The sequence below is a fragment of the Vicugna pacos genome, chromosome 5, assembly GCF_048564905.1.
Source record: "Vicugna pacos chromosome 5, VicPac4, whole genome shotgun sequence".
Classification (NCBI taxonomy): Eukaryota; Metazoa; Chordata; class Mammalia; order Artiodactyla; family Camelidae; genus Vicugna; species Vicugna pacos.
In genome coordinates this window covers 47,033,590-47,045,767 of record NC_132991.1, presented here as the reverse complement: position 1 = coordinate 47,045,767, position 12,178 = coordinate 47,033,590, and the positions used below count along the sequence as shown (strand labels likewise).

The 12,178-nt window shown below is 35.6% G+C and overlaps 1 protein-coding gene across 4 annotated transcripts in view; it reads left to right on the top strand.

The window, feature by feature from the left end:
- The window catches only part of ATF2 (activating transcription factor 2), a 69,578-nt gene that overhangs the window by 6,531 nt on the left and 50,869 nt on the right, over positions 1–12,178 (top strand). For 3 of the 4 annotated variants that reach the window (XR_004190023.2, XM_031678329.2, XM_015239758.3), the window contains exon 2: positions 5,098–5,198. The gene's annotated coding sequence lies outside the window, so the exon portion shown is untranslated. The remainder of the gene's footprint in view (positions 1–5,097; positions 5,199–12,178) is intronic. The other variant, XM_072961191.1, reaches the window with a different exon arrangement.

The window sequence follows — 12,178 nt, the reverse complement described above, 5'->3', positions numbered from 1 at the left end:
TTGGTATCTGTGGGGGATTGGTTCCAGGATTCCCTGCAAATGCCAAAATCCGTGGATGCTCAAGTCCCCTATATAAAGTGGCATAGTACTTGTATATAACCTTCAGTATTCTTTAAATCATCTTTACATTATGTATGATACCTAATACAATGTTAATGCTATGTAAATAGTTAACAGGCAGGAGGCAGATACAAGATTTGTACTTTCTGGAATTTCTTCCACCCGAATCTTTTTGATTCGAGGTTGGTTGAATCCAGAGGACCAACTTTTATGAATACAATATTGAGAAAAGTCTGTGGTTCTCTTTGTGTTTCCCATCTGCTTTGAGGAATTTCCTCAAAACTTTGGTATGCTCTTGGGAGTTGTGATATGTGTGAAGAACATCTGTTTTGTCTGCTGTGAGTAGGGAACCATTAAAAACTGCTGCTTTTTTCCATTAATGCTGAGCTTATATTTTTCTCACTGCTGAAAGAGTGATTTCCTTACGTTGATGAACTAAATATATACCAAATAACCTTATGGGATAAGATCAATTTCATGGATTAAAGATTAATGTGGAAATCTTCTGTCTGAAAGATAAGCTATGTAGTTCTCAGTTTCTGGCTTTAAAAATAAAGAAGGTAGTAAGATTAGGATTAATTATTAGGAAAATGTACATTTGAAATCAAAGAGAAATAAAATAAAACTTCTGATAAACTCAATAGAATGTGAGTGCCATGCAGTATACTTAATGTATCTTAACCAATACAGTGTTATTTTCACTTATTATTTCTGACAGCCCTGAAACTAGTATATTTTTCTTACTGGTGAGGATAGTAGTGAAATCATACCATTTAAATTTGTTCTAATTTAAAAACTCAATGATATTTTAACCTTGAAAGCGGAATGACATCCTACTAGCTTATTAGCTACGTGTTTTCAACTTCATAGGTTTAAGTTTGCTATTATGACCATATTGCTATTCCTAGTGTGAGCTCTAGGATAGTTTCTTGGCATTTGTGGTACTTGACCAAGATTTGAGAAGGAAATTAGAGCACAGAGAAGGTGCTGTATCTGTAAGGTTCCTTGAGCCACAGGCCTATATTTCTGAATACCTTAGCATTTTTGCTTATTTTACTAATTTTCTATTCCTGCATCACAAATTACCACATACTTTGCATCATAAAACAACCCAAATTTACCTCAGTTTTTGTATGTATATAAAAGAGGTCTAGGGCTCTGAGCCCTCTGCTTAGGATCTTACAAAAAAGCCAAGCCAAAAATCAGTATGTTGGCAGAGCTGCATTCTTTTTTTTCTTTTCTTCTTTTTGAGGAAGAATGCACTTCTTAGTTCATTCAAATTGTTGACCGAAGTTACAGAACTGAGGTCTCTCTTTCCTTGCTATCAGCAGGGCTGGTCTTTGCTCATAGAAGCTGAAATGCTTTCAGTGCTGCCCCTTCCAGTGATAGCAAGTAAAGTCTTCTCTCATGCTTGCATATTTCTGTGGCTTCTGCTGCCAAAATCTGACAAAGTTCTCTGCTTTTACTGGCTTATGTGATTAGATTGGGCCATCTGGATAACCCAGGATAATCTTCTTGTTTTAGGATCTGTGATCATTTTTACATCTGTAAAGTCCATTTTGCCATGTAACATAACCTATTCATAGGTTCCAGGGATTAAGGTGTCAACATCTTTGGAGGGCCGTTCTGCCAAGTACACGCATGTATACTTCTGAAAAGAAATTTGATAAACTATGTACTGTTGCACATTTCTAAGTTGATTCCTAACATTTTCTTCGTAAGTTTAAATAGTTGAAAGAAGTACAGTTTCTGGCTTTTCATGATACGGATACCAATCTTTTATAAGTACAGTTGATCCTTGAACAACATAGGTTTGAACTGTGTGGATCCACTTACGTGGATTTTTTTCAGTAGTAAATACAACAGTGCCATCTGCTAATAGTTGAATCTTTGGAAGCAGAACTGTGAAAATGGAGGATCCACAGATACAAAGTGCTGCCTATAAATTATACTCAGGTTTTCCGCTGTGTAGAGGATCCGTGCCCCAACCTCTGTGTTGTTCAAAGATCAACTGTGATCCTTAGTGACTTAGTACTATTACTAGTTTTAAAAACCAAACTTGAATTAATTCATCTTTAACAATTGGGCATTTTTGTTGTTCCTTTTTCTTATTGAACTTACTTAATTTCTACTTCATCATAATTTTATTTGAATCCAGTGTATTTTAATGTTTTAAACTCTTTTAATCACCTTATCCCACTTCTCTGCAACAAATATAAGTAGAACTTTTCAGAGTTTCCTGTTGATTTCCTCTTTGCTTTGTTCTCATGGAGCTCCCTCTCAGGACAATGCATTTTTGGACAGTAGTCTGAGAATAGAAGAGGCAATCATTAAATCAAAGGGATTTTTTTTGTTCCTGTAATCACAGTGTACAATTTATCTTAATTCAGAACATTCCTCAACACAGAGCAAAACACCATTCTTAAAGCCAGGCTTTGCTTTAACAGCAATATTTATAAGACAGGGAAAGACACAAGGCTGAGGTTAATGTGCCTTGATTAATGGGAGCTTTAAGACACTCTTATTTTAAATTAGTCCCTTATTTTGTTCCATGGAGGTTTTTTTACAACCTGGGTGGTGCATTGTATTAAGATTTAGTATGGCTAAAAGATACGGGTTTCTTTTGAAATGTGGAAGAATGAGGACTTAGGGAATCTAGGCAGATTATTTTTAGGAAAGCAAACATAAGGATACTGAAGATACAGTAATTGATTTTCTTAAAACTCATCTCATTCAGGTGTCCCTTGGAAAGTCTTAATCTATCTTCAGTAATACATACACCTGTCTGAACATTGCTGCCCTGAAAGTCTGTCCCCGACCTGCCTAGCTCCTGTCCTCCTATAAGACCAGAAGGCAACTTCTCTCTACTACCCAGGGTTGCCCTTGAGTGGACTTTACTGAGTCCATGTCCAAGAGAGAATGTTTGCCCCCTTCAGCAGAGATTCTCCCCCTTACCTACTAGTTGGTTATATCCAAATATAAGAAATACATATACAATAACTATGGTAGGGTAGTAATGGTAAAAGAGATGTTCCTTACATCTGTGCCCTTCAAGTTACAAACAAAAAACAAAAAGCCCCTCATTTTCAATGTCTTTCAGTCGGGATGGTTAGCTTAACGTTGCATGCGTAAAACGTAAGCTGTATATGCCAAATACAGCTGGCTATCTTATTGCTTTTTGCTTGAAGAGAATCCCAGAGGTCTATCTTGCTGTTTTCTAGGGTGTAAGTTCCTGGTCTTTTGTGAGCAACTGCTGAACCAAGAACACAAACACTCCACAGAAAAATCTGGGGCCATACTTAAAAATAAACATTTCCCCAAAAGGAACAGTTTGCAGAAATTTATCTCTGCCTGGAAGATGTAAACTTTAACATTATCCTACAGAGCCATTTGTCCTTTGAATTGCTGCTCCATTTATAGTCCCCAATTTACATTTGTATAACTGAATATCCTCTTCTGGTCCCTTTTCCTTTAAGGAACAGTCTATATATAAAACAGAATTTTGTTGCCAGCTTTGAAATGACAGTCCTTATAGCTTTTGGTATTTGCATCAGAAGTTTTAAACATATTAAGGCTGTTTAAGCCAACTTTATTCAGGGTAAAGTGCAACCCTTCTTTCCAGCAGTCTGTGCAATAAGGAAATCTCCAAGTTCATATATGTCCCTCGTGTATGGGAGCTCAGCCCTCAAATAATGGAAGAGGAAAGTCAACTTTCCCTTTAACATCTTGCTTCTGGGATCACTATCTTCCTAATGCAATTGGCAACTGAGCATTCTGCCAAGTCTTACCCAGTCTTACCTTAGACACACCATTACTTACATAATGGTCCTGTGTAATCATTTCTAAGTTTTGTGAACTGCTTAATGAGTTTATCTTCCCAAACTGCAACTATTTAGGTTGTTTCTTTACTCTTGCATTGTTGTTATGGTCTTCAGATTTTTTCTGTCTTATTCTGTCACCTACAGATTGGCCTTGAATATTTAGAAAAGACCTTATGAATATTGGCCTTGCATATTTGGGAAAGACCTTATGAATATTGATCTTGCTGCTTGGCCACTGGCAGGGCTTTCTGCTTTTGGAAGTTCCCTTTAGTAGACTGCTCAGGGCACCTCTACAAGGTACCTAACCATCTTACATCTTGGAATGAGCTGAATATGATGACAGAAACAATTAGTTGTCCACCAGTATTCATTCTCTTCTTTCTCCTTACTGTAGATGCTCCACTTTTTGGCTGAGCATATGGCGAAATAAAGAATATATTTCCTAGCTTCCTGCTTGCCATGGCCATGTGACTCAAGTTCTAGATTTCTGAAAAGATTTCTGTAAGATTCTATAAGTTTCTTTAAAGGGAGTCTATTGCTCATCTCCCCATTCTTGCTGTTTGATGTGATGGCTAGACCTTGAGTAGTTATTTTAAACCATGAAGGGGGCGCCACGTGTTTAGGATGGCAAAAAACAAAATGGAAGGAGCCTGGGTTCCTAATGACTGTGGTTCTGGACTGCCTGCGTTCATGTGAGAGAAACAAGCTTCAGAATCATTTAAGCCATTGTTATTTTGAGTTTTCTGTGACATATAGCTGAATCTAATCCTAACTGATACAGAAATTAAAAAATCAAGTAGTTTCCAGACAAGAAGCACATAAAGTCTTATGTAAAAAGCACTGACACAAGAAAAACTATTAATCTCCACTCAGATCCAGCGCTGCCATTCCAGTGATCAGCTATGACCACCTCTCTCTTCCATTATATTAAAAAGTATTATTTTTCTTTTCACCAAGATTCCCATGCCATACTTTAATCCTTGGAACTGTTACACCTCTGATAGGTATCCTATGGGAGGCCACAGGATAAACATTTTCATGGAGCACTGAAGATTTTGGAGGGAACCTTAATTTTTATATTAAAAAATAATGAAATGGAAGGCAAAACTCATTAGCATTTTAAAGTATAAAATAAACATTTGAAAATTTTATTGCGGAATTCTTTAGATCTTGCAGAGTAATGAATTTGCTCTTTTCTGCCTCTCCTTTGCCCTAGGAATACTTAGATGGAAACTTGAAAAGCACTGCTTACTTGATTAGAGCTGAGGGATTCCTGGCAGCAGAGTAAATAAAGCTCATGGCCCACCAGCTAGAAAGGTAAGAGATTTTAAGCTTTTAGTGCAAAAGTGTTCTTTTATTTTGTGATTATCTCTCAAATATTACAGAATTCAAGAGAAGTTTCCAGACATTAGTCCTCAGAATGCTAGTGTCCTACCATATTAATAGTATTTAGTGGAAAAAAAAAAAAAAAACTTCTGAGGCACAGCAAATTTGGAAATGTCCTTTTGGAGCTACAGTTCATATCAGCATATAAAAAGCACAGAGAAGACTTACATTAAAATGCAGAATTTTGTATAAACCAGAGGCTCCTAGGCTTATCTGACTGTAGAACCTTCTATAGCAAAGGGTCACAATATGAAAATCTCAACTCTCCAAGGATTTTATAAGGACAGTAACAGGAGGTAATCCTTGATATTTTCTGTATTTCAAAAATACTTTGGACGAAAAGTTACCCACTCTGCGACTGTACAAGCTAACTAAAATGTCAAATTTATTTGCTTTTGGATTGAGTTAGGAAAACTAACTTTTTCTTTAAAAAGTCAGATAGTAAGATTTTAGGCTTTATGGGCGTCACATATAGTCTCTGTTGCTGCTTCTCCCCTCCCCCCACCAATACCCCACGACCATTTAAAAAATTGAAAAACTTTCTTAGCTCAATGTTTTGGTGCAGGACGCAACTTTATAAACTGACTATACTTCAATAAAAATATATATACATTCAAAAAAATTTTTTGGTGCAGGGCCAGTTTATAACCTTGGGGTAGGGATAGGATGGGGGTGACGTTGAACTCCAAACGCCTTGCTGGGATATTAAAGGACCTTTAAGATTTGCCTCCCTTCTCTTCCCTTCAACCATATATCCCATGCTTTAGCTGTCAGAAATTCTTGGAGATCCTTCAGTATACTCTACTTTATTGTGCTTCTGCATGCTGTCTCTTCTGCCCAAAACATCATCCCTTCTTTCTTTGAGAAGACTTAAGCCCAGGCACTGCTTCCTTCAGTACCTTCCCAGACCCTCTCTCCAGGGTTGACTAGGTACTTGTCTTAGTTAGAGGGTGGAAAATCAGATAAATTCAACTTAAAAAAAAAAAAAAGGAGCTCATACTCAGTATACAGAAGATTCTTGCATGACCCAATACAGAAAGCATAGTCAGAGATCACAAACTAATTTCCTTCTTCTTGGGTACATAGTATCTTGTCTCTGTTTTTGTGTGCCTACTCCATTCTGGCTTTCATTAATTTCTTATCAGTATGAATGTGACAGAAAATGTCCACCAGTCCTGAGTATGATTTTGAATGTCTACTGTATACCTCTGTTTGGCTGATTTCTTTTTTCTTTTTACAAATTTTCTGAAGAGGTAGTCTGATTGTCTTAACTTGTTCAGGTGTCTCCCCTGGTTCACCTGAAACAGGTATGTCAGGGCCACAGAAGTATAGGATTGCCCTTTGCTGGCAATCAGCTCTAAGAGGGTATTATGGGTGCTGAGGAGAGAGGACCAGCTCCAGTATACTCTTTATTCTTCTATGTTCCCATAATGCCTGTGTATATCTTTATTATTATATGTATATCACTTAATTAGTATTACTATTCCCACTTGTTTGTCTTCCTTATTACTAATCTGATTTTGAGGTCAGGGACCATAGCTCTTATTCTTAATATAGTATCTGGTACCATATAGACAGTCAAATATTTTCCAAATAAATTTCATAAGTTATTTGTATTAGAAATGTTTGGAAATGCTGTATGTTGTATGTAGCGTTTAATATTATGCATATTTTAAAAATCTGCTTTGAAACTGGAGTATGTGCTTTAAAGGTAAGAGGTTACAGCATTTGTAGTCTATAACCAACTAACAAGAGGATCAGTCAAATTCATTTTAGAATCTAGCAATTTCTCAAATTAGTCACCAGAAATTGATTCATTCCCTCCCGCATCCCCATTTACAAAGATTCATTTGCTCATACTGTTTTCTATGAAGTGAGTTGCTTTCTCTCTTGTTTTTGCTAGAGATGTTCTAAGAAAAGCAAATATTTTAATCAGCTGAATCATTTGGATGATAGAATTCAGAATGTCATGGGTATTGATACTGCAACCTAAAGGATTATCTATCTTGCTTAACAGATTTAACCCACATTTCATATTTTAAAGAAGAAAGTTGCCTAATAGGACAAATGATTGTCTAACATCACCGCTCGAGTCTATTCAGAAACAGACATTGTTCTACTACAGATGACTGTTTGCTCTTACCCTTGCAGTACAGAACATAGTTTCTCTGTTCTTTGACATCTCATAACATTTAAGTTATAAACCAGCAACAGGCAGAAAATTGTTAGAGAATTTGAATATTTTAGTATTTTTCTCATTACTATTGCTAAAAACATGATGCTAATTACTTAATGGTTATATAATGAATTATTATAGTGCATGTTATTTATATATAACTTTAACTCCGTCTGTAAGTTTTTCCTTTTTTAATTTTTTTGCTTCAGAACCTTGTAGAAGTTGCATGATGTCCCCTTCCCCTGAATACTTTATTTTCTACAATAAGACATTCTCCTCCAAAACCACAATACAACCTTGAAAAATCAAGAAATTAACTTTGAAATAGTGCTACCATCTAATCTGCAGATCACATTCAAGTTTTGCCAGTTATTCCAATAATGTCTGTCCTTTATAGTAAAAGGATTCAGTCTAGAATCTCATGTTGCAGTTAGCTGTCATGTCTCATTGTTCTTCTTTAGTCTGAAATGGTTCCTCAGTCTTTCCTTGGCCTTGATGACTTGGACACTTTTGAAGATTATGGGTCAGTTAGTTTGAGGAATTTACCTCAATTTGGGGTTGTATAATATTTCTTCGTGATTAGATTCAGGTTATGTATCTTTGGCATGACTATCATGGAGGTGATACTGTGTCCTCCTCATTGCAAACAGTCCAGTGGCACATGATACTGATTTCCCTTATTTTTAGTGTTGTTAACTTGGACCATTTGAGTAAAGTGATATTTGCCAGACTTTTGTACTGTATATTACTCTTGTCTTTAGTAATTAAAATTATTTTATAAGGAGATACTTTGAGAGGATGTAAATAACCTGTGTTATTAAACTTCCAGTTTATTCTTCTGTATCAGTAGGTATCTCATATCAGGTTAATGAAATCCTGTTTTATTCATGATATGATGATCTATTACTATCATTTATTTTGATCCTCGAATTGTCCACTTTCTGGCCAAATCCGTAAGTTCCTCTTTACTTTCTTGCACAAGATATTCAAGGCCCATCATGCAGTTTTCCTGCTTCAGCCCTGTAATCAGCCAATTCTTCAAGCATCCCAGGTTCCTTTTGGTGGAGAATAGTATTTAGACATCAGATCTGGATGCTAGGTGGGCTTATTTCTATTGGGATATCAAGTGTTCCCAGGCTCTCCCAGTAGACACAGCTCAGAAAGTTTGTGAATTATTTTGCATGTATATACACACATTATCATCTGTATTTCTAGATCTGTGTATTTATATTGAAAGTTGTGAGCTCACACCAACATCTCCAAATCTCATCTAATTCACTCTGTGTAATTACCATCAACTATAGTGTGAATTTACCTCCATCCACTATATCCTTGATAAATTTACTTGTTCAATCAATATCTGTGTGTATATGTAGTGAATTGCCTGTAGCCACCAGACCTTCTCCTCATCAAGTAGACATCCTCCTGCTTGGGCCCTGATATCCTTTCCTGGACTGGTGTCATCCCTATTCTTTACGTCATGTGGATACCTCCTTACCCTTCTTGGGCATTGTCATCCTACATCAGCCTACTTCCCCCTTCCATGCACAGACTGACCTTTCCTTACCCAACTTAGATTCCCCTCCAGACCAACTCCCCCCCACCATTGGACACCTTTCTCATCCTGCCCAAGCTCCTGCACTCTGCACTTAGACAGGCTGCCCCCCAGTAGCCTGTCTAAGCTGCTTTCCATGAAGATACCCTTATATATGATTCTCCTTGGAGTCTTGGCTTTTATATTAATTTTAAGTTACATTAATTTCTCTCATTTCCTTCTATTCATCTTTTCTTGGAGGGTTTTTCTTTACTATTTTCTTATGAGCATTTTGTATTATGTGATTTTGTCTGATAATGGGTCTGTCAGATAACCTTACAAGTGCCAAAAGAGTCTTTCTGTACTATTTTTTAAAAGATGGTTTACATAAAATTGCTATTTAGTTTGTAGATAAAGAATTGCAAGGCATAACGGTTGATACGTGTAGTATAACAAAGCATACCAGCTGGCAGGCACAATGTAAGAGAAGAAATTTCTTGTATTGTTTTTTACCTGGAAAAAGTTATTTCGCCCTTTAGGACCTCATTTGTAGGATGTGTAGTTAGGGCTAGATCAGGAGTACAATGAGGTACATGATCAGGAATCTATGTTTTAAGAAAGAGTCTATGATCTATATTCAAGAGAGAGAATTTTGGACTAACTTTTTTTTTTAGGAATGGGAAAAGGAAGTGCAAAGTTGATGTTTAAGGGTATACATTTGAAATGAGTAATAAGCTATGATCTAATAATATAGACAGTATAATAAATATAGACAACAGTATTGTGCTATAATTATGTAATATAATAAATACAATACAATGACAATTATATTACAATGTATAAATATATTAAGGTAACATTGTATACCTTGAATTTTCACAATGTTGTATGTCAAATATATTCAATTTTTAAAAAAAGAATGGGCAAAGGAAACATTTTACAGATAACCGCAAAGAACCATTATATATGTGAAAAGGTTCAACTTCATCTGTGTGTCAAGATATGTAACTTAAAACTTTTTTTCACTAATTTGTTAACTTAAATGTTAAAAAAATAATATCCACTGTTGGTGTGGGTATTGAGAAATGAAGTCTTTCTGCACACTACTGGTAAAGTAGAAGTCAGTGCTATATATTTGAGGACAGTTTAGCAATATAAATCAAAACCTTTAAAAATATGCCTTCACTTTAAAATAGCAGTTTCACTTCTAGAAATTAATCCTGTGGAAATAATTACAGATATTACACAAAGATTTGTCCTCAAGGATATTCATTGATGATAAAAGTCCACTAATAGAGAATTAGTTATAAATATGTCGTATCTGTATGATGAAATACTATATAGCCATTAAAATGACATCTAATATGTATTGATGTTACTATTTAATGATGTGGCAGAATTTAGATAATTATCTTTTAAAGGAAGTTGTAATACTATTTTTACAATTAAAATTTTTTTATGTATCTTTACACATTAATAAGACAGTATATACTCTGGAATGTTAAACAGTAGTTATCTCTGAATAGTGGTATTTTGGGTGACTTCTTATTTTGTTGTTCTGTATTTTTCTGGGAGCAAATTTAAAAATTCCCTAAAACATCTTAGTTCAGTAAGTGCAATTTAGTTCATATTATCCAGAAATAACAATGACCTCCTTCTGAATCCCAATTAAAACTTGAGCTTTAAAGTTTCTTCAGAATTATGTAATATTGATCATTTATGTGGGATACCTAGTAGTGGACATTACTGTGGCTATGTTGTAACAAACAAAATTTAAAGTATATCTTTAACCAAGTTTGGAGTTCTAAAATAAAATGCTTTATAGCAATGACATAGAGAAAATGTGAGGAATATATACATACACATATTTAAATGTGGAACTGCCTTAAAAACTGGAAAGAAGAGATCTGAGTTGGATGTTTGATTAGCTAGTATAAGCTCCTTCACTATCCTGGAAGAGCAGATACCTACCTTAATTTACCACTACATCCCTAGCATGTAGCATAGTGCCAGGCACCAAGTAGACACTCAAATATTTGTTGGTTGAAAGAAGAAAAGGGGGAACTTTGGCACTAAATCATGAGGGCAGGGAAGATAAAGGAATTTTAGACGAAGAGTTAAGAGAGAGGTTACAGAAACCAGAGAAACTGACTTCCTTTAAATCTTGCCTTTGTACTCTTCATGACAGTGATTTTTCTACCAGTATAGGTATGGATGCCTGCCACAGAGTGGTGTGGTATCGTAACTGTTCTCTTTCTGCAGTCATTGACTTCCCTGACAATTTATAGGTGAGCTAAACCTCCTTTCCATGCTTTCCCAGGAGTATACTTCCATCCTTGCTATAAAATGGAGATAAGCCTGGATTTAGAAGCTTGAGATTCAGTTAGATTAACAAAGAGAGAGCATTTAAGCCTCCCAGAGGAATTACCATCATTTATGTCTCAAGGTGCTTTGAGTGTTACATTTATAACTACCCCAGCTAGGTATTAGGAAATAGTATAAGGAATGGGAATTTTTATTGGTCGGCTAGGAAATAGGCTGCTGTGTGGATGAGGAAGTTCTTTTATAGAAGATGGGACAGTAGTAGTCATGACCATGGGTCATGTCCCTCAGAAAGCTTTTCTAGAACTATTGGATTGGTGACTGCACTACCTATATACTTTTAATATTTTACCTATTATTCTTACCAAACGAAATGAAATTACATTTCTGTATTCTTTCTTCTGCTAGACTGAAAGTTTCTCAAGCGCAGAGACTTTTTTCATGTTTGTGTCTTAGCATAAGTTTGATGTTTAAAAGTTTCTTGAACTTTGAGTTTAAATATTGCTTTGATTTTTTCAAAGCAATATGAACTGCATTTTCTTATTAGTTTTAGATGAATTTTTTCAGTTAGATAAAGAAAACTAAACTTATCTGAGTTGTTAATATTATACAGCTATTTATTCATTCCTTAATGAGTAAATGCTACTAATAAGCTAGGCACTGTTTTAGATAGTTAACCAGAGATAAATTCCTTGCCCTCACTGAGCTCACATTCTACTGGTAATGACTGAAGCATCACTTTTACAGGTTTCCTTTGGATTATTCTATTGTGTGTGGTTTCCCCCCCCCACCCCGCTTCACTGGCAGCATGGTAAAGTTGGATGTGAATGACAAGATAGCCTTACCCAATACAAGTTTTGCCTGAGGCCAGGGAAAAAA